General features: G+C 39.5%; 1 pseudogene; it reads right to left on the bottom strand.

Annotated features, from left to right (window-relative positions):
- Nucleotides 1-313: 313 nt before the first annotated feature.
- LOC131563706 (ras GTPase-activating-like protein IQGAP1) lies at nucleotides 314-27,642 on the bottom strand (annotated as a pseudogene).

Below are 27,642 nucleotides of genomic sequence, written 5' to 3'. Positions count from 1 at the left end.
CAAACCCCAGGACTTACTGGAGAGTGTGGCTGATGAATGTGTCAATAAACCATGAACAGAACTGGTTACTGTCACAGTTCAGCCTAGAACTCATTAATTATCATCTGTCTCTCGGCAAGGCCATAAACTCCCTGATAAAACACGAGGGAAAAGCTAAATGGTTGATATGCTTCATCTTTCTTGGGCTTGGTAAGCAGTTTTTGTTATTGGGTTGGACCACACATACACCAAACACACTAGAGTATGTTTAAATACAGTATAAACACCAGCAAGTTTACTTATTTCCTTCCAAGAGAACTACAGAAAAGTTATACTCAGTAGCATGGACATTCCAAATACTAGGAGCGTCTTTCATGAGAAAAAAAGACATAAGCTGAAAGAACTTGCCTCGGAGTAGATCAAAAAGTTCATTTAAACTCTGTACAGTAACCTGAATAAGCAGGCCAACTTGAAATTTGCAGGAGATGTGTCTGTTAAAAAAAACTGAAGGAAAAAACTGGGGAAACAGCTGAAGCAAATGAATTTAAAGGTCAATTATATTTTGTAAGAGTCTCTGCATTTTTATTGGATATAACAGAACAACCACCACCACTGTGAAAAAGCACAGACGAAACCCCCATGAAATAATAAAAGATAAAGGAATTTGAGTGTAGCTAGAAAAAAATTAACTTTTTAAAAGCTAATCTATTTGAGACAGGCTCTACCTACAGACTTGTCCAAGGAAGAAAACTAACATTTATTGCATCAGACACAGATATATATATAACATTGCTCTAAACTGAGGAAAAAAAAGTGAATTTTACATTTCAAATGCTTTGCAAGCAACATTAAAAGTTAACGTGTCACAAGAAATTGTTTCAGCTACCCTCCCCTTCCACAAAAATCTTTTCATCTATAAGCCCTAGTAAATACATTCCATGGTCCCTCCATTAGGGGTGCACCTGTAAATTACTACAATGTGATAAACAGAAGCAAATGGAGAAAAATGAGACACTTAAGCTGCTATATGTGGCTGTAGTACATCATCACAAATAGCTCAATAACTTTTTATGCTTACTGATTACCTGACCACAGTAGTTCTAATCTTGGCAACTGGCAACTGCCACCTCTACCAATGCAAGCTTGCAAACAAACGGATAACCTGAATCTTAACCATGTTTTCCATTGGTCATCTTTGCTTGAGAATAACTGGAGTCCAAATACCACCTGCAACCCTTTTTTAGTTCTCAGGAAGAGGCTAATAGACCTCCATATAGTGCCAGCTTTCTCTTTGCACAGGCAAAAATAACTCAAGCCTCATAAAGCACACAGTAGGCAAACTAAGCATTCAGATGGCCTAAGTATACTCGAATATTAGTTGAATTGCCAAACCCATGTAAAAATACATTCTAAAATAACCTCTTTAAAGGGGATCTTCAAAGTTGGAAGACTATAAATAAACAAGAAACCAACTCCCTGCAGACTCAATCAGGGTTGTCAATTCCCAAGAGGTTCTTAGTCCTCCTTCATGATACATTTGACACAATTAGTACACGGTGCGAATATACTGATACATCACCACATTATTAAAAGTTGCATGTGCAGGTTTCTATCCATCTCCCCTTTCACAGACTTACTGGCAGAGGTCAGTTACTTCCCATAAAATTTCTTATTCAGAAGAAAGATCAGAAGATTGACGTTCACTTTTGCTCTGTCGAACAACTTCATGACAGCAACACCTTCATACTGCAGCTGCAAGAGATCCTGCAAAGAGACTATCTTAATGAGTGAAGAATTGTCAAGAGCTGACAGAGAATATATAAGACCCTGTAGTACAGTAGATCTTAAGGAATATCAACAAAAAAGTACACAGCATAACATAGAAAAGCAAGAGACTTATTAAAGAGCCACTTTTACTGTGAAAAAAATAGTCATTCTAAGACATTAAAGGTCTTGATTATTTTAAGCAGTGGGTTTAAAAAAATTACAAAAGAGAACAGAAATAGAAGACCAGCCATCTCCAGCCTTGTCATTTGCACAGTAGCCATAAACATTTAGAACATTTAGGTTTCCTATGTGCCTAATTCTATCATGTACCCATGAAGCATTACAACATTCCACAGTGTCCCTTTCTGAAAGTTTTAGTGGCCACAGATCTCAGGGAAGCGGCTTACAGCGCTTCAATCTACGGCGCAAAAAGAAAAGGCATCTCAGTCAGTATGCATATGATGTCGATTCAACCTCTCAGGTGTTTACGTGGGTGGTATTTCTAGTTATACTTTGCTTTGTCAGCAATGCACCTGCACTGATTTTGTCTCACTGATTAAATTCTTTCCGCAATCCCACTCCTGCAAGTAACACAGTGGGTAGGTGTGGGCATATGGGTGGACGTGTGTGATGTTGTATCCCTTGTGCTGTCCTCTGACAACATCTGCTTTATCTGCAGGGCAGCGCTACAAAGGCATACTGGTATAGTAAACCATGTGACCTTGGGTAGCCCCACAAACCAACAAGTTAATGACCAGCTCTGACAGATTAGGACCGGAACTTACTAGGGGAGCCCTCAAAGCAAACAAAAGGTGTGAGGCAGCTGTCCATCCCAGCAGCCAAGCTGGCATGGACTAACTGCAATGCACAGTGCTACTGCACACAATCTGTTTTGAAAGGCCTGAGGCTTCCACAACTAACAAACCTAAAGACCAAGATGCACAGGGAGTGGGGAAAGAAAGGGACAGAGACACCAGGTGTGAAAATACTGGCATGAGAAAAAGAACAGGGAACCGTGAAGTCGGCATGCCTGTTCTGGTGGCCTAAGTAGAGGCTGACACCTAAGGAGGACACTTAAGAACCGGAAACAAATGGGTAAGTGTAGAGTAGCAGAAAGAATACCAATACACAATGACTGGCTGAAGCCATCACACACAAGCCTAGGTGCCACAGACTCCAAAGCTCTCCGCTGTAGCAGCAAATTGTTGAAAATGCAAGTTTTTGTTTTGTGTGTGTATGTGTATACATAATTAAGAACACAGACCGACAACAGGCTTTCATTAGCAAATAAACAAAAAGCAGTTTGGATCCCCTGTATGTGTTGCATCTGTTTCATCTGCAATAAATGGGTTATTTTTGAGAGCATTATTCAGACCATTTAGGCAAAAAATGTGTCACTGCTATTTTGATGAAGAGACTGGCACGGGAACTTACACGAGACTATTAAACAGGACAGTTCTTACCTGATAATGTAACATAAACGTTTCCATCTGTACACCCATGAATTTTGCTTTAACCTCAAAATCTCCCACTTCTTCTGTTGGACTGATTTCAAAAATCACGTTTTTAAACCTATGAAGTTGAGAAATGACAAATCACAGGGAGGGAATATATGAGATGAAACCTGAAGACAAATTTTTAAAAATTCTCTTCTTAACTCTTTATTCTATTATCCCCATTTGAAATGAGCCCATACAAGCCAAAGAGACTCAATACAACAATGAACAGAAGCCTAACAGATTCTATGTCCGGTAAATCCTATCTTCACAGAAGCATAGCAGGAAACAGGGTCATTTAATTTAGTTTGCAAAATCTAAGCAGTCTACTTTAGTGCCACATATTTATGCCTCATTTAGTGCACCGAGTACAAAGTATGACTCAGAGGTGAAAAAATTCTAGTAACAGCCAGCTCCTCTATATTCCACACAAGACATGCCAGCTTCTCAAGGCTAGCAAACTACAGCTGGAAAAACTCAAGCTAGCATAAAGCTGACTTTTCAGCAATGGAAGCTGTTAGGCATAATAACAATTCACCCAAGGAGGTACCCTCCCATAACTGTGGAGGTGACAGAGAAACGGTTGGGGGAAAGACGATGTCATGTTTAAATCACATTACACTTCTCAATCAAAGAATTGCTTTGCTCCAACCAGAAAAAGAGAACTGAAGAGTGATCACTATGCAAGGTGTCTTGGCCCTAGGGATGCCAGCCTAGGTCATCAAAGCAACTTTTCCAGCTTCAATAACTAAGTCTACCAATAACACTAAAATTCAAATAACAGAATTGCGAGACAATGTCACACAGCCTCAAAGAGATCTCAAAATTTCTGGTCCTCAACTATCAGCACCTAGACTAGTTCTAAGAAAAAGACAGGAATTCAGCATATCTATTTTCCTTTTCCTCCAAAAAGGTTATTTAGCTCTAAAGAGTTTTAAATAATAGATACTCACTGGTTACCTTGCAGGTCCTCAATCTCTAAAAGCACTCCCTTCTCATGAAGTCGAGCTGCTGTGTATTTCAGAGAAATCTTTTTACTGTTTTTGCCTTTCATCTCTCGAGGTTTCTTGGAGACTCTGGGGAAAAAAGACAAACCAAACAAATTAGAAGGTCACAAGTAAAGACACTGCAGTAAATTTTCAATTCTATTTGAAAGAGGGCATAGAATCAGTACAGCTAAAGAACTGTAACTAATGATAGATAATTATGTACTTCTACTAGTCAGTTTACCCACAAAGCACTGGTAGCCCAGATCAGATCCTTAATTTTCTACTATTTACCACTAACATTTAAGCAGAATAATAATAATACCAAAGCAAACAAAAACCAATCAAAAAAACAAAACCAAAAAAATCCTACCCAAAACCTAAGGATATGGTACTTCATAAAAAGCAATACCATCTCTCATTAGGCAAAATGGGGTCTAATGACAACTGACATGGAGAAAAGCTGAGACTACTCAGAAACTTGCTTGTATTTTCATTCTGCAAACAAAAAGGGTTCACATTCTCACATATGACAGGAGAAGACAACAACTTTTTTTCCCCCCCAGAAAATCTAATTTGTCTAGCACTGTAACAGCTGACTTCATTTGGCATAGAAATGGGGACAATTTGTGATCAAGGGTTTCTTTGTAGGTAACTATGTTATTTTCATTCTAATAAGGATAACAGGACAGACTGACTGAGCAGTAAGTGCCTATGTGGACAACAACGTTTGTACCACTGGACTCTCCGCACTATCTTCTCCCAAAGGGAACAAAAAATCTTTCAAGATTATCTTTTTGACACCATTCATGGCAAGGGCCTCACCCTGTATTTTCTTACTGCTGCTGAGACCCTTTTGCTAAGACTATTGCTGTGGGAAAGAGCTTGGACAAGGAGCTTTCAGCAGATAGCATCATGGTTCTTCTTAGCAACACATGCTTTCTTGTAAGAAGCACCTCTAGGGCCGTGGAACCACCTGCTGCAGGTCATGAGGTTCAAGACCATCTAAGGAATCTGAAGGTGTGGAAGTCCATGGACCCTGATGAGACAGGTCCTCGGGGAACCAGTGGAAGAAGTGGCTAAGCCACTATCCACCATGTATGAGAAAATGTGGCATTCCAGTCAAGCTCATATCAACTGGAGAAGGAAAATAAGGAAGATACAATCTGTATCACTTCTGTGACTGGCAAGGTCCTCCTAGAAACTGTGCTAAGATACATGAAAAACAAGGAGGTAATTGGTGACAGCCAATATACCTTCACTCAGGTGCCCGGCCCATTTGGTGATCTGCTACAACAGGGTTAATATACCATTTCTGGATGAGGTTTTCTACTTCTTCTCCATTTCTGACTGACAATCATCTACCTGTATTTGTGGAGAAGCATTCAACAATGTTCCACACAACATCCTTGTGTCTAAACTGAAGAAAAAGGGATTTGATAGATGGACCACTTGATGGATAAGGATCAACTGGATGGTCACACTCAAAGAATTGCAGTCAACAGCTTCCTGTGAGGGTGGTAAGGCCCCGGGACAAGTTGCCTGGGAAGCTGTGGCTACCCCATCCCAGAACTGTTCCAGCCCAGGCTGGATGGGCCTTGGAGCAACCCGGTCTAGTGCAAGGTGTCCCTGCCCATGGCAGGGCGGTGGGAACCAGATTGTCTTTAAAGGTCCCCTCAAAACCAAACCATTTTATGGTTCTACAGTTCCAAGATACTTACTTGCCCTTGCTGGCCAAGTTATCCAAGCAGGTCTTTATGTAACTTTTGTAATAATCTACTTGTTCTCCATAAAAAGTAGCTTTGGAGTTCAAGGCACTGTATGTCTGCTGCAGCTTCACTAGCTCCGCCTTTCTTCTCTGACGGTATCTACGCTGATTTCTGATATCCTACAGCACAAAGAAAGGCAGAGACTTAACAGTGATTTGAGCTCTCCAGGTGCTCAGTCCCAGAGCCACTGAGTACTTGAAACACACAATTTGATTTTGCTTCAATGCAAGGCTTGAGCACTCACTTGCACTTGCCCCAGTTTAAGTGTCACAGCTTTTTCTCTGTTATGACTATTTGTGGAACTAAGTAACTCTACAAAGTTGCACCTTCTGTGGCTTTCTCAAACTTCAGTTCTGTTCTAGTTGCAATGACTAGAGTAGGCACTGAAAGCCCATGAGATAAAAGCAGTAATTCTGCCAGCACTGGAAAGTACCTTACAAATCGAGCGCAAGAACCATAGCAGCACACAGACTTCATTATTTTTCTTTGTCAGTCAGCGTTTAAGTATCACTTGCCTTAATATCTCAACAAGAAAACACTACATTCATTGACTGATACTTTAATTTGTGACACGTATAATCTATAGTACAATTAATTCTTATCAAATCCCTAAAGGTGATTATTTAGTTGGTTTACTTACGTAACATTTCCCAAATAGTTTTTCAGTAAACAATGTGATGTAAAATATATTGTCACTGTAGCAATATACAACAGTACTGGATCTCTTTTGTAAGTTTTTCATAGCAACTCTCCTCATAATTTAGGGATTATTTAACAGGCACATTTAAATCAAAATAACAATTAGGATGTCTTAGAGTTATGAGCAGAACTTCTTTGAGTGACTAAGCTTGTAGAGGCACTACTTGAATTAGTGAAATAGAGCAGAAAAACACATCACACATCAGGACCTCCCTTCCAAGCTATTAAGTTTTTTCTTAAAGTATCTGAGAACCAGGCAACGCAGTCGTTTGAGAGAACAGAAACACTGTATAAAAGTAAAGGACTTTCCACATGCCAAGAGCTGGAAATGCTGCAACAAAAGGCATGATTGTTCTCTATAAATTAGCTACTAAAAACCTTACTCTCCCTCTGAAAACTCATGCCAGTTTCACAAAGCTGGAAACTGGGAAAACTATCATTACTAGGAAACCATCAAATGGTATACCTTTGCAATGTCATTAATTAGTTCCTGGTATTTATTTTTGGCATTCACTGGCCCTAGTTCTGTCAACTTCTTCAGGCCTGCCTTGATTTTTTCTTTTTTTTCTTGGAGATTCAAGTTGCCATCTTCCTTTACAGAGACAGATTTTTTCATCTTATCAGGAGTTTTAGCATCACGAATGGCCCGTTTCTGCATAGCTCTATGATGCTCTGCTTCCTAGAAGAAAACAAAAACCTGCAAGTTCATAAGCAGATCAATTACAACAAGACAAAAAGAAGCAGAGACAGATTGTCTGATCTCTGGCATAACACAGGATAAAGAGTTTTGCTTGGCGATTCCCATACTGATTCGAATGAACAGATTTTGATGAACACATTCTACATATGGGGACCAGGAGAAGCCTATCTATCATCTAAAGTGGTCTTCTACATAAACAGTTTCTAGCAACTGCTGCAGGAGTAAGATTCACACGTACAATTTACTTCCACTGTACACCCTCCTGATTATCTTAACACTCTGCTCCATCATCAGTGGAGACAGTGTCACTGCAATACTTAAATGGAGAATCTCACATATATCTAGATAGATTATGATTTCCAAGTCTAAAACCAGCACAGACAAACAGCATCATACTTGCTCTGAGGTAGCTGAAGTTTCCAAAATTTCAGTCAGCGTCTCCCCTGGCTGGAAGCGGATTACATCAACAATTAAACGTTTTGTGCTGTAAAGAGATCAAGGATAATAGAAGAAAAAAAATTAAATAGAAAGACCTTTAATACTTTTCTGTTCTGCAACAATACCAATGCTACTGATTTATTTAAAGTCAGATTATTACTGGATAAGTACTCAGGTAGGCATAGGCTAAACTAGACCAGAACCCTGACAAGCACTTTACGTTTTGGACAGTGCGTTATTGGAAACTGGTTCCTCGAAAGGTTCCTCTCTGTAATATGCACAATTTGCTTCCCAAAACTTCTTCAAACAGCAAGGAGGCTACCCCATATATTAGAAGGTAGTCCCAGTACTGCCAGGTGGACCACAGAAACTGCATTCAAGGTGAATGATAATGCAGGTAGCAGCCACAGCCCATCTGTGCAACCAGAAAAGCTCTGTAATATTATCCATCCATAAGCATGCTTCAGTGATCTGTAACAGGTATCAAAAAACTCAGAAGGATTATTTTCTTATGTGGATGGGAGACAGGTAGATCTCAAGTGCAGCCTGGCAACAGACAGGGTCATTTCCTTGATTTGAGATGAGATTTAATCACAGTCAGTGTCCACTGTGAAGCACTTCTGTCCTTAAGCCACACAATAAAACCAAATAGCATCTCTGTAGTCCAGCTGGAATTATTTTTGGAATCACACAAAGTGCATCGCATACGCACCTTCCTCATCATCCACAACTTAAATGACTACCAGTGCAGCTGGTAAATCTTTACTTTTGAAATCAATGTGACCTTTGTCTGGTGGGTAGGAAAATACTGATGTATCATTTAAGAAGTCCGGTAAAAGTTATTTTTGGAGACAAAATCTTCTCATGGGAGATGATTTGTCTGCCTACACCTAGTACATGCTGAGCAAAGATTTTTCAAACTGCCATCTGAGCAGGAATGCATAAGAGGAGGTAAGCATGCATTTGAACATCAGGTCACTGCTTTGTACATCTCAGCAATAGGGATTTGCTTAAAACCAGCCAAGAGTCACTGCTAGTTACAGGTTTTCCAGAATAAATATTCTGGCAATAATAAAATTATTATTGCGGAAATAATAATTTTGCGGTGAGATAAAATAACAGCCCATTGCTCTCTTTCCTTTAGGTTATAAGACCTATGCTTCTCAAAAAGGCTGTAAGTCTTCATCAATTAAAAGTCATGCCACAGCATGGAAAAGGACATGACTACAATCTCAGTGTATTTGGAGTAACAGACCCCCCACATTTCCTTAAATTATGCCTCAATGCTCTCATTTTCACATGCTGATTAACTGGTAAAATTCCAGTTGCTCCTTCTTTTAAGTAACAAACCAGGCAGTTATCTCCTACTTACTTCAAAAGAATTGTTCTCGCATCCATCTCTGCATTCTCATCACCAGGAACGTCAAATTTATTAGTGAGTGTGAGAGAAACCTCAGTCTTTGCTAGCATTTCCCTGTTGGGGTCATTAACATTGCCAGAACCTTCCCCTGCCAAGCAGAGAGAGTTTATAGATTAAATCACATTCTTTACCTTCTTAACTGTTAGGACTTCGTAATTGTTCCCATAACAGACACAGAGAAATTAGACTGCTTCCTATACTGTCCAAAGGACACTTCAAAACCCAAACCAACTTTTAAAGACATCATCTTGAATATATCAGACTTTCTTGAATATATCAGACTGTATCTTGAATATCAGACTTTTTCATAATAAATCTGAGAGAACGCACCAGCCAGAAAAGCACCACAAAGTCACCACTTTGAATGCCTTAAAGATTTACATGCATTCCACACTCTATCTCAGTATCTCACTTAGAAGAGTGGCTGAACTGCCAAAAGCAGAAAACAAAAATGTGATGATGCCCATATGTCCATGTCCTCATCAAAATGCATGTTTCAAGGTAAGAGTAAAGAGCTTGTTAGCAACTGAGCCTATCATCATCTCTTGAACTAAGTAAGCTATCCCATCAAAAAGAAATTTTCTTCCTCTAACTGCACATGAACTTTCACCAGAACAATAGTTGGTAGCTTTCCCCCCATTTCTTAAAGGGTTGCAGGAAGATCTGACATATTAGCCACAGTGAAACAATGCACACAGGAGAAATGAAATGGGGAAGGAGGGCGAGTTCTAGCTAAACCCATGGTCTCTGCTTGTTCAGATAATGCCTCTTACAGTTCTTTGCCAGTGCTTGGAAGAAAATGTGCTTGCAATCATTCCTTTAGAAGATTCTAACCTTTCTGATTAAGCAACTTCAAGGTTAGTGTTTGCTGTCAGAGCATCTTCTCCAAAAACTGTGCCTGGTTTGCCTCCCTCCCCTCTGCTAGACTAGAAACTTCAAATAACTGCAACACAGAAACCAATGAGGGAGAAAAACTTGTGCATCCTTCCAGTATGTGTTACATCCTGAAGCAGTAAACTGTCTCAGGTTTCCAGAACAGTTTCACAGATTAGCAGTGTTAGTTCCTTCTTTTCCCAGCCAGAAGGGAATAAAATTCTATTTTCCTTATGGAAAGTAACTCTAAAGGAGGGGAAAAATGTTACCTGTCTGTTGGGGAAGATCACCTGTCCACATGCCAAAGACTCTTAAAGGAACACATGCAATTTAATACATTTATTACTGCACTCTGCAAGGAATACCTACAGGTCTCCAGTAAGGACGGATCCTTGCAAACAAACTGGAACAGGGACACAAGCACAGAGAAATGGCTCCAGTGTAATGGAACAAAGAAAATATGTCAATATCCATCTGTCTTCTGGAAACTTCTAGAGTGGGATAAGGTGAGGTGGGTGGGGAGAAGAGAAAGAACCCCTGGTTTTTTTTAGGGCAGTAAATTATGCAGAGAAAATATACTGCAACAAATCTGCAGCTGCTTTTTAGAGCATGTCCTCCCGAAGGACTTGTGATGATTTCTTACTGTTTCTTTACTGCACTTTAAGTCATTTCAGGTAATATCACATATCACTTTAGCAGAATAAACTAGACCACCTATTAAAGACTCAATTGTAGGAACCTCTCCGAGATCATCCAGCAGCTCGTGAATTGGATCATTGTGCTCAGGAGCAATTGCATCTTGATGGTCTAAGAGCAACTAGATGAATAGAAAAAAAACAATAATGTTTTAACAATATATCCTTTTCTAGACAGTAGAATTTCATTACTTTAGGCTGGTATCTTTTAGAAAAAAATCACTGAACTCCAAAGCAGCAATGTCAATATTCAGAGCTGTGTCAATATCACAATATTGACAAAATCGTGACAATAATGTGAAAATACTCAAATGCTTTCCAAAGAAACTTAGTGAAGCTGTACCTAAACTACTATATTCGATAAACCAACAAGCTCTCACCAACTACAATCATTACGACTTTCGGCCTTGTATTTGGTACCTTTGTGTTTCAGACAGAAGCAGCATTTTCTTCACAAACACTGCTTATAAGGAGCAACTGTGACTAATGCATACTTACAGTGTGTGTATTGATGATTTCACCGATAGAAATATAAATTACTGGTTTAGTGAGAGTCACCAAGTCTGAATATTCATCAATATTAAATTTATCCTGCAATTCGGGAACCTCACAGGCCGCCTGAAAAAAAACGTCTTCAGAACAAAGAAGGAGAGAACACTCAGTATGACTCTGAGATATGTCAAGAGTATTACCTCCCTGTGACAAGTTCAAGCATAGACTCTCCCCTTTAAACTATGGTACACTATGGCATACTACAGTTTGCAGCTTTAGTTTAGCACATCAGAAGCAAACTAGTAAATTCAATCAATTGATACTGGCCATGTTGACATTTGGTCATTTTCAAAATTGACAGAACTGCCTTCAGTGATCTCATTCTCCTGCCTCCACTGCATTATCATCCTTTGCCCCCAACTACCTCTGGTTACCCTTTTTCCAAAAGACAGGAGATATGACAATTCTTAAACAAAACCTTACTTCAACTACATGAATAGCTAAATGCCAACCTGCTTTATTCCTCATCACCACTAGATTTTCATATGCAACCAGGGTTCACACAGGACAGAAGAATGTATGTCCTGTCCAAAGTACTGTAATAAGCACGTGCAAAAGCAACCTTTATTTTGGACACTTGAAACTCTTGACTTTGCAATCTCATGAAAATAGAATCCATTGTTCATAAATCCCAGGTATATATTTTATCTCCCATTGTCACTGATGCTTGTGGCAGTCTGGACTGAAATCTTTTACTTTAAATAAACTGTATATTTGACAGAGACAGAATTTTTCATATTCTAAATTTACTGTTTTCCCTTTTTACTTGCAATGTTACCCTTCTACAAACTTCCCAACTTAATTAGCTACGTTCTTCTACCTGAATTTCTGGTATGACTGCAACAGGTATTCATTAATGATGCTTAGATGAGCATTGTCTCCCATGAACATCTTATTGGATGCAGCATGCTGTAACATCTTTGCAATGGAACCGAGGTTTCTGCGTTGATCTGTCGTCAGCTGACCTCCAGCTGAAAGGTCGATGATGTCGAATGCATCTGGTGCAACAATAGCTGGATTCATGTAGCGATAATAGAGTAAGTTGCCCACAATCTGGGAAAGAAAGAAGAAATGTATCAATAAACAAAAGTACAGGACCCAACCAAATTTTATTGAAACTACTCTGTGTTTAGATAAATTATTTTCTTGTAAGCTTCTTTCCAACACAAAGGTTCTGCTGTACAGAAGCACACACCATCCCAAAAGATCTACAGTGTTAAAAAAAACCAATATCATAAAGATGCAATAGGAAAGTCAACACAGAGGAAAGCCTGAGCACCATCAGTCACAGGACAATACAGCAGCAGATATTCCTATGCGTAAAGATTTAGAACTGCAACTTACAAAAATGTACGGATAGGAGATACTACAAGTTACCAATGAACTACTGATATGAGCATGAGAGAGTCTGTCAGGAGAATTAAATGCAACTGAATTAGCCTAACAGAGGACAGAATGACCACAATATAGAGGAATCTGATAATGAAGTTTCAGTGTAGAACAAGAGCCGATTTTTAAAGAAGCATAAAGCACTGGCTGCCATCTCTGACAAAGAAAAAATAGGGAAGAAGAATGGCACACAAGAAGGTAAATTGAGGAAATGATTTTCCATTTCTTGTCCAAAGCGCCCTTCTCTCTTTCAGAGTAAAAGCCTTCTTCTATAACCCAGCAAGATATTCTGGCACAAATCCCTAGTTAGTGAGAAGCCATTTAATCCAGAAGTAAGAAAATCAGAAGTACAGAAAACAAATGGCATTGGATGCTTTGAAAATCCAATTTACCTAGTCAAATGTGAGCAAAGAACTACAAATAAAGATTATCACATTATCCATATGCTCACAATATTCTTCTACCCTGTGCTGGGTATTTTGCCAAAAGTAATTCTAGCAAGGAAAGGTATTAACTCACCGTGCTGATTTAAAGCAAAAGCTCTCTCACCACATGCTCATTTGCAGAAGGCCAGGTCACTGAACCTTGGCTTCACCTGCTTTTCATGTGACTAAAATGCATGGAAGAGATTGGGGTCTGAACAAACAGGTGAAAACACAGAGAAAAAACCTAGCCATTGGTAAGTCCCAGAAATTAATAACTGGTTTCAGTCAGGCCATGTTTGGACAAGTGTTTTATGCAAGCCTCTGCTGTACTCTCACAAATTATGCTGTGGGATGTTAACAGTCTGCTGACCATTAACAGTCTGCTTACTGCCAGTAAAAAGAAAAAAACAACCATGAAAGAAATTGAATTAATGACATTTGAACTTGTGGGGCAAAAAGAACAGTATATTATATGAGAATCTTCAGTTGCTAAAAAAAATCTACAGGTAGGTATTGCACGCAACTGCAGTTTTGACTTTCATGTGGACAGTTACATTATTTCCATGAGGATTAACAAAACCTGCAGTTTTCCACCTAAATTTACAGATGGAAGAAATTAATTCACCTGCATAGAAAGAACCGATGTCTCAGAATGGGAAAGCACAGAACTAGAAGAGAGAAGAAAACAGCATTCAGATTGGTAATTATTTTGTAATGAAGCAGAGGCAGAAAAGCTTAAAGAGACGTTGTCAAGTATTCTAATAACCAAACTATATATTGTATATTAAAAAGTAAAGCATTCATGGGAATAAAGTCAGAATTTCCCAGAAGCCACAAAATCAACGAAATTTCAACAAAAACCCCGATGCTGTAGTCATCTAAGAGCAACTAATATTAGGATCCTTTTAGTTCTCCAAACCAACTGAAATGCAAAATACAAAACTGACCAGGCATCATGGGAAGCAATTCTACATAGTGCCGTCAAAATATCCCAGTGTGTTCCAGATGGGGCATTAAGAATTTGGCACACAGACTTTTTAACTTGTCTCTTTAAGGAAGGAGCAGCAGGCAGTGATCACACTAGTTAACCCAAGGTTTATTTTCTAGGAGCAACAGTAAACCCCAGGTCAAGAAACCTAAAGGTCCAAATGCCCAAGATACTAAAAACAAAACAGAAGCATCAGGATACTTCCTTCTAAACAATGTATTACATCTCAAGCGATGTGTATGAAGATGACGTCAATAGCCTGATGTGAAATATTTTCTATCTGTAGAGGTAAATGAATAGGTTTACATGCGCTCCTCTCCAAACATACACCTAACAAGAGAGAAGAATGAGATGAGCTCGCCACAGCCAATTCGGCTGGCAATTCCTTACAAAGGTGTATAGATCCTCACCTTCAGAAGCTCATCCTCACCAGCATCAGGAAACTTCTCATGCAGGGAGTCTTTTAGGACCTTGGCAATGAAACGCATTCCATACCTGAGAGAAAGAAAAGGTCAAATAAGACTGCTGCAAGCATGAAGACACCAGCAACTTCACAGGGATAACAGTGGTGCATCAGACTCACGGGATTTTGTCCACTGAACTAATAATGGCAGAAAGGAACTTGTCTGTCACTGTCCTCATGTTTCTGATTGAGGCATCCAGGCGCGTCCTCACCTCTTCATGACTTAGGGCTTGCTCAGGAGTAACATCATATGGCAGTTTGCTATTTGAAAAAGTCAGACATATAAAGGAGAGTATTCCTCAGGCTAGTACACTTCAAGAACTGATAGCCTGAAACATATTCACTGCCAAAACCAGAAACTTATATTCACTTCGCTGCAAAAAATTATGCACTGCTTTTAATTAACCTGTTTGGCACCGTCAGAACTGAAATTCTTTTGCTTTTACTTCCTTTACTTTCCCTTGTGCTGGCCACTGAGAGAAAGACCCAGCTAACTCAAAATTGAATCTTTTTTACAGCATGCACACCAGGCAAAAAAAGCACCACTCATTATACATAGTGGTACTTCAGACTGCGAATTGGTGAAAATGAAAGCTACACATTTGAGTATTAAGATGATGAAAACTTGGACACAAGCAGAGCAGCATCCATAAAATCAATATAACATGCTGCTGAAGGAATGGTTATCCTTTTTTCAATCAGCTGAAACTACTGCATAGTATTCCAGTGAACACAAACAAATGATAATTCATAAAGGTGTATCCTAAATCTCATGTATAGAGAAGAAGCGGAATACACATCATCACTTCCATTTTTACCATATCCAGAATTTTGCATAAAGTGTGCAAATGTATACAACTGTTTTAGATATAGAGGAAGTCATTCATCTGTATGGCTTTTGCTTTTTTTTTTTTAATACATTAAAAAATCCCAATAACACAACAAAATCCTCAAGTCCTAGCAAATCACAACCACCGAAGAAAAAGAAACCAGAATGACACAAAATCACATAGCTGAATATAAATTTGTCATCAATGGCTGATATTAATTAGAAAGATATTAGGACCAAGGAGAATTAAACGCAATGTGATGGTTCCTGCCAGCAAGAGCGGCTTTGTGTGCTTGAGAACAGTACGTGTTTGCACAGGCCAAGCATGACATGAACAGGGACTGACATGGAAACAATTTCCAAATACATTTTCTTACAATACACTATTTTACGTTAGAGGGCATCTCATAGCTAACTATCAAGTTAACATAGGAAAATACCAAAGAGTACTTCTTTTTCCATAATTTAATGACATTCCTGTTCAATACTCTCAGCACCATAACCAGAGTAAGAACTTTAGAACTCTCAGATGAAAGCTGTCTTGACAAGACAGTTGGCAGATGCATGCAGTGGAGCCAAGGAGGCAAGTTTTGAATGACTAACTGAGCAATGCAAAGCAGCTAAGCAATGTTTAGAAAAATACAGTATTAACAGGTCCCATACCTGGCCTCTCCAGTTTGAGATTCCATCTGGTTAACCCAAGACTTGTAAATATCCACAGGATCAGTTTTGATATTAAGTGACTTGTCATCGATGATTTCCTTCACAACTGGTGCAAGGATCTGCCTCAGGGCATTTTGACCACGGGCACCGCGATTGAAACTTACCACCATTTTAATAACAGTAGGATTCCCAGTCACAATTTCATGTATCTGGTCTACTTTTGATCTGAAGAAGAAAGAATCCATATGAAATTTTAGGTATGCATAACTCTGTCACTGCCTACGCTTCCCTGGACTACTGTTCCAAGCATAACTTTGGGGGTGGGGTGGTGGGGGGAGACACACATGTTTTTTAGAAATTGTTATTTGTTTCAAGGCACCTTCATGCTTAAAAAGCATTCCCAAAAATGCTTGAGGGTAGTTCCTTAAAAAGTTCATTGCATATTCTTCCTCACAGCAAGTTGTGCCACTCTGCATTGTTAAGTCATGTAACTCAAACTCACACTTTGAGTTACAGTCATGTAAGTCATGTTACACTGAGCACCTAAGGCCTAAGCAATCCAACAAAACATGTCTGAGGACAGCCAGAGTTTCTAACACTGACAGGAAATAGAAGTGCCAAACAACAGAGATTTCAGACTCCTCATTAGTTTTTGCAAATCCAGACAGCTTAGATTTAGCTCTCTTCCTGGCTCCTAAAGCCTGAGTTTGCACTTTGTTGGACATATTTATAATCAGACACTGGAGAATTGAGATTAGACTGAATTTTAGAATGACTTTGCATCAGATCAGAAGTAGCTGCCATGTTGTGAAATCTTGATTGAAGTGAAAAGCCTTCATCTTCTATTGACATACTTGATTCTTCTTTGATAGACTACATTAATAGATATGAAATGGGAAAAGGACAGTGAAGGGACAGATTAGCATTATCTGCATATAAGCACTAGACTTCACATGAAAAGGTGCCTCATTTTCAGGAACTGCCAAAACTGATTCAACAGCAAGAATGTGCCGTATGCTACCACATACTTGATCTCTTCCTGCAGTGCTGTTTGGAAAAGTCGCAACAACAGGTATTCCTCTCTTTGATTGGATGCATAGTTATACAGCGTGAAGATGACAGAATCCATGAATTTTGTGGATTTGTTTTGAGGCATCTGAAAAATCAGCTTGGCCAAGTAGGTTGGGTTAGTCTACAACAACAAGAAAAATTACTTAGTGTACATGTCCCCACTGGTGTTGCTAAAAAACTAAGGTGGCTCAAAACAGTTGCTGGCTGGACTTGATTTGAAAGGTCTTTTTCAACCTTACTTACTTCTATGACAACTACAGCGCACAAGCAAAGACTCTGCTAAGACATATCACCTTCTATGACAAAAGGTTACCAAGCAGTGTAAGAAGTTGCTTACCTGAAGTAGGTAGAACAAATGCTGATAGGCTTCCAACTTTTCTCTCTTTTCTTTGCTCAATGCTTTCAAACCTCCCCTTTGCTTGTTCAGCATCATCATGTCAGAGAGCTGTTCCTTGTTCTTCTTGGTAAGTTTTTTGCTATGAGAAACAACATCCTGGAAAGAAAGAAAAGGTACAGATTTCACTCTGAGAAGTTTCAAACAAGAAATACTGGAAAACAGTTGCATCTGAGAGCTAGTTCTCTTGGATGTGGAAATGCAGGGTCAAGAAATGCCTGGGGCTATAAAAGTGAAGCATTGTTTGCTGTGGCAGCAGTTTCTCCAACTAGAAGTATATGTTCTGCTTCGTTCCTGACTTTGTGAATTGGTCTGAAACCCTAGATGGGCTAGTCACTCTTGGCAGCAATTACGATCAGAGCTGGTAGCATTCTGGAGAAACTTGTAAATGTTTTCCTTTTTTAAACTGGGCTTACAGTTTACAAATACTGTTCTATATTCACCTAACTCACTACCTCCACATACTCTGACAGCAATAGCACTTTTCACTGCAATCATCAGCCCAACCACTGCAGATTCCTTCTAAGACAAATTTCACTACACCAATTGAGATTTTGTGCTCAGAGAAGCCTAGTGTAATGAATTCAGGACCACATGAAAGTTGACCAATACTTCAGCTTGAAGAAAAGACAATGCTGTATCAGCAAGAGCCCCTTTTTTTTTCTTTTTTGGAAATGAATCACACCAGCCAAGCTTAGATAGAGGGCACTTCCTTTAACCAACAAGCAACCAAGCCTCACAAGCATGTCTCCTGCCTCCAAAATTACAAAATCACCCCCTTGGCTGACAAAATTACAAAATCACCCCCTTGGCTGAAAGCTTGTGGCATGTGACTTGTTTAACCCCAAAGGAGCAACAAAACAGTCTCAAAGCCATTCAATACAAAACCTGTTGCATTTATTAGCTCAAGATAGTCCTGCTGCCTTTTTTAGCTTCAGGACTTGTTTCTTCTCCTCCTACAGTTTTCTTTCTAGGGATACATACTAAATCAGTGGAATTAACTAAGAACATACTGGGAGTAAAAACTAAGTCAGGGGAAATGTTTTCCACTAGGTCTGAGCAACCAACATCTAAGGCCAGGAGCTCTCCATGCCAACTACCACTGGGCTCAATTCTACGTGTAGCTGGTCTCCCAACACACATTTCTTACCTGCAATGTAATTTTGTTTTTCACTAGCAAACCAATTTTGATGTCCATGAGATTGAGGTCATTTTCCAGTTGCTGATTGGATCGGATCAACGTTACAACTTCTTCACGGAGTTTCATTAGCTCAAGCTCCTCCTGAAAATCTTGGTCACTCTGATCAAGCAAGTGGACAAATTTCCGAACCACAGCCATAGGTGGATTTTCAGCATTAACTAAAAACAGGAAAGAAAATAGACAATGCTAGGGGATGGCAAACAGAAGTAAATATATGCCTTATCTATGTTTAAACAGCACATCAAGGAGCACCCAGAGTCAAATTAGTACCATCTTGTCTAACCGGTTAGCTTCATACATTTTAATTCTCCTGTTTTGAGAAAATTGTAAGAGAACTAAATCAAGAACAAAGTATTAGCATAGGATAGTACACACTGTCAGAGCTAACTGCAAAGCTACAGTTCTATTTTTCAGCAGGGAAAAAAAAAATAGACAGCTAGAATCAACTTCTCCTTCAGCCTCAAGAACTACCTACACCCTGCACTTCCCTATCAACTTCATCCCGACTGCTCCTCAAAACTGTCTTGATGTTATGACCACACAGCCAATATCATAATGGTTGACAAGAAGCTTGATGTGACCCAGCAATGTGCACTTGCAGCACAGAAAGCCAACTGCATCCTGGGCTGCATCAAAAGCAGTGTGGTCAGGAGGTCAAGGCAGGTGATTCTCCTCCTCTACTCTACTCTAATGAGACCCCACCTGAAGTACTGTGTTCAGCTCTGGGGCCCCCAATATAGTAAGAAGGATATGGAGCTGCAGGGCCGAGTCCAGAGGAGGGCTACAAAGATTTATCATGGGCTAAAGCATCTCTCCAATGGAGACAGGCAGAGAGAATTGGGGAATCTCTTCTATGAATCTATGATCCCTCACAAACAGAGATTCAAGCCACAGCAGCTTTATTCTCTTGGAAATACTTACTGAGGGTTTTGTAGTCTTCTCGGGCTTTGTTTGCTCGAATAAAGGCTTGAATTTTTACGACATCATTTATCTAGGATTTAAGAAACAAAAAAGCACTTGACATCATTCTGGAAAGAGTACCAAAGTCAGGTACAGAATATATTTAACAAGATAGCCTCTTACGTGGTTTCTGAAATACTGCAGACGATCTCTGTAACGTCTTCTGGCTTGATACGTCCTGGTCATTGATTGAATCTATTGAAGGGTAACCAAAACACTCAGATCCAAAACTTATCTATGAAGTTCACTACCCCAAAGGCTTACCAAAACAGCAAGCAGAAAACCTGCACTACCTTTACTACTTGGTCCTTTTGTGCACGTAGGTAACCCAAACGGGTTTGATATGCCTTCCTTTGCTTGTAGCCACGCCATTGAGACTGAAAACAAAACAAAACAGGCACATTCACTTTACTTTTCTAATTGAACAGAAGTAATTGCAAATCTGAGCTTCTTTGGGTTCCTCAGCTTCCAATTGCCCTTTTGGCTAAATGAAACATGAAGGAGATGTGCTTGTCTTATCAAGAGACACTGTGTCAAGCATTAACTGTTCTCCAAATGTAATCATGAGAGACTTGAAATTACACCATGAAGAGCCTGGGCCTTCTGAAGCACAATTAGGGGTCAAGGATACAGTGAAACAGTCAAGTTGATAGAAACTGTTCTACATAAGGATCATGTGTTAGCTGCTGCTGCTGAGAACAATGGTGTAACAGTTTAAGCTTTCCCAGCAGACCCACTGCCATTCACACTTGGGAAGAGAAGTCAGGCAAGGGGTTGGACTACACTTAAAGGGAGAGTGTGTTATTTTAATGAGCTGGGAGTGGGTGTGGAGGTTCTGTTAAATATACAGCAGAGTATCCGCTACTTAGGCAGAAACAATTGGATATATACTGCTGAAAAAATAAAATGGTAATAGAGTGCAAAGCAACTGTTGCATTTGCACATAATTCAGTTACAACATCACAGAATAATTTTTTTGTGGCTGTCCTGTAAATGCACCTGATTTCATGCTGAATTATCCAGCTATCCTCCAAATCCCTGGACAAGAAAAGCAAGAAAAGCAAGAATACTGAAGACCATGTTGTTTCTTCTTAATTCATGATGAATCACAGCAGCAATGCATCTCATGGTACTATCACCATCAACACATAGAACACACTTCATATTTCCTCACTCCCGAAACGTATAAAAAAATAACTGTTAAAGCTTCCTCAAGTAACTTTTTCTCTCTCCAATTCTATGTGATTACTGGATCAATTATATATGACACCTAAAAGCAAATAATACACCAAAACTCACTGGAGAAGGAAATGTTTTTAGATAAGTTACAATATGAGGCAAAGACAATTGTGTGCTGTAATTACTTGAATTGAACAAAAACTGTTAATAAGCTTGTGTACAGAAAACAACTGCAGAGTACAAGTTCCAAACAGAATTAAAGGGTATCACTACCTGAATGCAAGTGATTGCTGGGACTTGCTTCTTCAAAAAATTCATTCTTGAGTTGAATTCCTGGCGAACAAGATACCCTCGACAGCAAGCCTGAAGTTTCATAATCAGGTTCTCATTTGCAAGCCACAACTGTTCTCGGTTGTATGCTGCAGTGACTCCAGATATGGTGCTCTGATTTAATGTTATGATAGGAAGAGAAGCCAGAAAAAGAAAATGGAAATACAAAAAAAAAGGATGTTACATCAGCTTTCCATACTGTGCTTACAAGAAACTCCAAAGCTGTGTTTCAAAAAACAGTGACATCACAGTCCCGTACTCTCTTAATGAGAGGATAAATTTTCATGAAATAGGACAAGGAGTTGTCACAATAGGACACACACAATCTGATGATGCCTAGCAAATCAAATGAATTACTAAGCGAGTTAACATGACTATGGCATTGAAGCATTCTATCTCAGAGCTGCATTAAGGGTGGGAATGGTGAGAACGTCAACTTTTGAGAGAAGGAGTATGTGTTAATCTATTACTCTACCTGTATCTCTTCCCGTGACAGCTGAGTGTCATTTTGCACAAATTCTGCTGGTTCATCCCATCCTCCCTCTTTGGTCCGCAGGTTATGATAATAATGATAGCCTCCTCTCACCCAGTGTTTCACCCACTCGCTGCCATTGCCCCCTAAGAGCAGAAACTGCAATTAGAAGTCTGAAACACACTGACAAGTGTCTTACCTTTCACACATACAAATTTTACAACCAGGAAATTTCCTTTACAGATTATTCTTTCTCCAAACAAGGAAAGGAATGTTTCTGAATCCCTAATGACCTCATATGAGAGCTACCTAAACACAACGCATTGTATAAGTGGAGAACATTATAATACTCATTTTTTTTAAAAAAAAAAAAAAAACACCTTATTTCACAGAGCATCCACAGCTGCTATCTACAACACAGGATTTTTTCCCAGGGGCTTTTTTACCTCTAGTTCCAATTCCAATAAACAATAATCTTGCGTTTATTTCACTGATAGTTAGCCACTTAAGGTGTACCTGCCGCCTTTTTCTTAACTTCTGACAATTCTTGCTGGTACGTCTCAGCACATTCTGGAGTGACTCCGTACAGCCCAACATCAGGTGAACGCAAGGCACTCAGGGTCTGGCTAACGTCACCACGATCTACTGCTTCATTAATGGCTAGAATTCCTAAGGAGACTTGGATAAAACCAGAAAGCAAGTTAGCGCAGGGTCTCAGTAGCTCACAGCAAGCACAGAAGGGCAGAACAGAGCAAGGCAACATGAACACACCCTCATAGCTGGGCTGTATGTAAGATATACAAATTTTAAGTGTACATAAACATGAAACATAAATAAAAAACCAACTCGAGGACTTGCAGTATAGAGGCCTCTTCAGTACAGAGTATCCAGCCATGCGTGAAACTGCACCTGACAGCATGTAATGGTGTGCCCAAAGTCCCAGTATGGTGCTGATTTATCACCAGAACTTTTCAACATACACAGTTACAGCTCTCCTCTGATGTCTGTTTCAGTTAACACAGTTTCTTCTGGCAGAGCCAGCCACAACTCAACAACCAGAGCAATAATTACTTAATTGTTTCTGCAGACAGAAACAAAATTGTTATAATGACTGGAAAGCAACAACGGGTGGACCAGTCCACCTGCCAACTGCGTTAAGGAGCAAAGGTGAGTATCACTGACAGGCAGTACTCTTTGTATCCAAAAACCATGTGAGTGTTTGTCTGGTAATATCTAAGAGAACCAAGACAAGACAACAGTACCTCACACAAATAAAAGGTAATGCTCACCAGAAAGCATCATTTCAATAGTGCATGTGAACACTCTCACTTCTAACCAATCACCCACAGACACACACAATTAGTCGCAAATGACAAACAATTTGAAAAAGATTGGTCCAACAAGGTAACGTAGTCTAATGGTCACATGCAAAACTGGAAAAAAATGCATATCCCCCCACAACAGAAGAAATTTAGTATTTGAAGAATCTGACATTCACTCCTCAAAAAACCACACCTGCACCAGAAGCCTGTAGGCTCTTCTGGTTTCCTTTGCCACATGTATATGACATTTCTAGCCCCCAACTTTTCCTTAAATAAGTGGTATTTGGCTGGTAGTGGGGATTAATTGCAATACTGTGCGATAATACTTACATCTCTGGGACTCCTCAGTGTCCTTGTTAGCCTTATGAATCCCATCCTGAATTTCATCTAGCCAAAGTACAGCTGTTTCATCCTGTGTGTCCTGAAGAGAATACAACAAGAAAAATATACAATATCAGGAGAAAAGTATCACTATTTTTGCCAAGTAAGATAACCTATATTCAGAAACAGCCAATAGAGTAGTTTTCCATAATAGAGGGAAAAATAAGTATTTCAGTCTTCCTAACTAACTCCAGCACAAGGATATAATGTGGATTTGTGACTGGCAGAGACTACTATGGCATTACCAAACTCAACACTTTCCCTGGACAAAAGAAATTCGCAGTAAACAGAACAAACAAGAAATTCTATCAATAAGAATCACTCTAATAAGATGAGCAAACACAAGGCCAGGGACTTAGTGCCAGCTAGTCCTAAAGCCATACTAGCTAAGAGTATATGATTTTCCAGGAAGTTAGTCCTTCAACAGAAGGACTACCGAGAGCTGCTGATGCACATATGTGTGCAGAAACTAATAAACCTTTGGGAAAGGTCACATCAGGCTGCTCATTTCCCTGCCCACAAAACTTCACAAACCTGTACAAACTAACAAAGCAAAAAGCATCGTATGTGTTGTGGATGGGTGTACACACACAGCAGTCAAAGCCATGTTTTAAACCTTTATTTTAACAGATGGCCTGTCAAGGAACAGTGATCACACAGTATCGTGTATTTTGGCTGGGAAATCTAGCCAAATGAGCTAATGTTACACACAGAAATTTGAGAGGAGGAAAGGGACAAGTGTTTTGCAAGTCCCAAAATATACATAGAGAACAATGACCCAGCAGTTGCCAAGCATAAGCTTCTCTCCACCCACTGGTCCTTCCTGTAGGTAACTACCAAAAGAAATGCTAAGATGCAACTACCATCCCTCTGACAACTTTTCTCATACAAACAGAACATAGGAAACCTTTAGTTCTGGAAGGGAATAATAATCACAGTGCACAAAAGAACCACTATTTACAACATTCAAGGGCTTTAAGGTCAGACTTAAAATGAACATTTCCTCATGTGCTTTCCATATTTTAACCATTGTTTTGGCAGATCTGAAACTAACTGGCTAAATGATACTTCATTCAAGAGCTTAACATGACCTTCATAGGCAGATTTCACCTGAAAGCCAGACAGTCCCACAAGAGTACCAGCAACAGCAAAATTCCTGTCCAGGATGTGGGGGAGAATCATCACTGTAACTCTACTGTACTATGTATCCACAGAAGTCAAAACCATGTTGTGGCTTCTCTACAGTTTTACTGCTGCAAGGCTTTCTGCAAGATACACACACTGTAACATACTATGGAGTCTACTGTTTTTTCCCCTCTCACCTCTCTCATCAGCATGATATAGCACTCCCCAATCAAGTAAGCAACTGAACAACATCTTCAGGTGAACATTAATCCTTCTCAGCCCCGAGGTATAGAAATCATTAGTTCGTAACAGTTGACTTCAGATTGTGGTTATTTTCCCCACATAGTTACTGTATAATATGATCTTTCTATTTCTGGAATTATTCCCATGCTGCTGGGAGAAGCCCTTTATTTATCTTATGTCTAAATAAGGTAATTTCATACCAACCCAGAAGTTACCAGCACAGTCTGGCACAAGTTTAAGTACAGGATAAAAAGATTTCATTGTTTCATTCTGACTCAGCGAGAGGAAATGCTTCAGTGCAAAATGGATCCTGAGGAACATTAACCCTGTCAAGACCCTTGGGAAAGGTGCTCAATGATTTCCATCAGAATAGCATACAGTTTTCTATTGTCATCATACTGGTTTACCTTTAGTCAAAAACAAAATGTTCAACACAATCTAGACCTTAGCCTCTGTAAAAAATTGTGCATTGCTACTTGAACAATGAGCTCCACAGCAGAAAAAAGAAAACAAAACACTCTCAAGTCACGGAAAGCAGACATCTGCTACTTCTCTGTAAATAGATATGGGGAAAAAAAACAGTGTCCCCTCCCTACTACCCAAAAATCACTTGCATACACACACCTGCACTTGTCATCCTTTCTTATACCTTGATGAAAGGTGTAAGATGAAACTTGCTCTTCCTCTTTTCATCTTCACCTTTCAATTAGTGAAAACTGCAACTATGTACAAGTAGGTAGAAGTCCCTGGCTAATGACAACTTCAGCTCAAAAAAGCCATAAGCAATGGAAGTGTCATCAGGTGAACAACAGCATATATATTTTGCTGGTAGCATGTATGCATGTTGTTTCACATCTTTTTTCTAATTTATCACTTTACAGATTTTTCCACTTCCAGAAACTTTCTTTTTTGTCATATATATAACTATACTTCAGAATACATTTAACACAGAACATGAGAATAAAGTACTTAAGCTTGCAGAAAACTTGCAAGCAGAAGTTCAGTACTCCTGGAATGAACATGGTCTCCTCACAAAACCAGATAATGAATATCATTTTTTCCACAAAAAAGATACATACCTCACTTGGGACCTGAGTTTAGCTATAGCAAGCCACCATGTGCTCTTAATATCCTTACACCCATCTCCACAGTTCACAGATTGACACTGCTAGCTGAAATCTCCTTCTGATTGGTGAAGATCAGTTGAAGGTATGCAGAATGGCCACTTCTCCATTGCCAGTTTTGATTCCGGACTTTCAAGACCAGTAACATTACAGAACACTAATGCAAAGGTCTTTCAAAAGGTGCATTTAACTGCACTCACCTGCGCTTTCTCTCTCTTGGCTCAAAGGAGTGTATCTTGGTAATGCTGTGCTACCTTTGGGGCTACACCCTCCAATTTTGCTGCAGGAGTCTGTAAGGCTTGAAGAGTCTTCTTGGTGTCCCCTTCATCCAGAGCTTCATTAATAAGACCAATTGCCAAAATCCCTAGGGAGGAAGGCAAAGGGGGAGGAGAAAGACAAAGTTCCATTCTTGGTTAACAATAATCACAAGCATTGCTTCAGAACAAAAGTGCAGTTAGTCCTTCCTAAATCAAGTAACAGCTCAGAACCACATTATTTTTTCAACAGAAAACATTATTTACTAGCAAAGAAACCAAAGCTATTTCTCCTCTCCAAAGTAGTTGTAATTCTTGAGCGCTGCAATCAAAAAAATAAAGTTTCAAAGGAAAAAATAAAAAAGCACCTCAGGGAGACCACATGCAGAGACAAAACTGAATCCTCAGACACCCAGCTAAGAGCTTCTAGAAAGCCCAAATGGCCAGAGTTCACAATATTCCAAGGTTATGGCTTGGAAAGAAATCTTCACATGAAACTAAGGCCCTGCATGGAATACCATTTAAAAATACAGTAACCTTGTATTTTAGAAAACTCTTTTATTAAGGACATATGTAGTATCAGCTGTATTATCAGAAAAGTGGATGCTATTCAAGTACAGTAAAATTTACTGTTCAGCAAAATAAAGACCTTACAGTTAGCTAAATGCAAACAGAATCTACATCTACAGCAACTGATCCTGAAAATCATGAAATAACTCAGGTTGAGATGAATCCCAGAGTTCATCTGATTCAATTCTCTACTTAAAGAGGGATCCAGCCATGGTTTGGTTCAGTGCAGAACAAAGAACTCTGTTAGATAAAAGAAAGGAGATCAGTGTGGGAATCTCCAACTCTGCTTGTATTCAAAGATTGTGACTCTTCAACACAAGACTCACAAAACAGAAGTCGATTAAAAAAGTAGAACACCTTGGGGAAGAGATTACATTTGGATAGAGATCAAGGAAAAATATATGCTAAGGACATTGCAAGAACTGCAACATAAAACAATGGGCACAAGACACAGACACAAATCTCTTGGCAAGGAAAATGGCTGCAAGGACGGAGAGAATGCAAAAGGACATGACCGAGCTGAGACGATGGTGAGCTGATGAGGCTCAGAGAACCCTAAAGGAAGAAGATGATAACTGAATGATTAATTCCAAGGACAGCAAAGATGGATGCCTAGGAATCCTACTATCAGAATGCTGTACCTAACCTCATTTTATTGCAAGTCCTAATCCACCATAATGGATCCAGGTGGGGCACAGCTGTCCGTACAGCTCAGAACAAGACCTGACAAGACACCTGACTGGATGCATCCAAAGAGAGAAGAGAGTCTGATGCCTGTCTGAGCTCCCGAGTCAAAAGTTCTGTGGCCTGGGTGCCAGACCAGGGAATGCAGAGATCACAGATGCTAACAATGATGCCAGGGGTACTGACAGGGCCCTCAAAGGC

The sequence above is a fragment of the Ammospiza caudacuta genome, chromosome 13, assembly GCF_027887145.1.
Source record: "Ammospiza caudacuta isolate bAmmCau1 chromosome 13, bAmmCau1.pri, whole genome shotgun sequence".
Classification (NCBI taxonomy): Eukaryota; Metazoa; Chordata; class Aves; order Passeriformes; family Passerellidae; genus Ammospiza; species Ammospiza caudacuta.
This window is presented reverse-complemented; position numbering and strand designations above follow the sequence as displayed.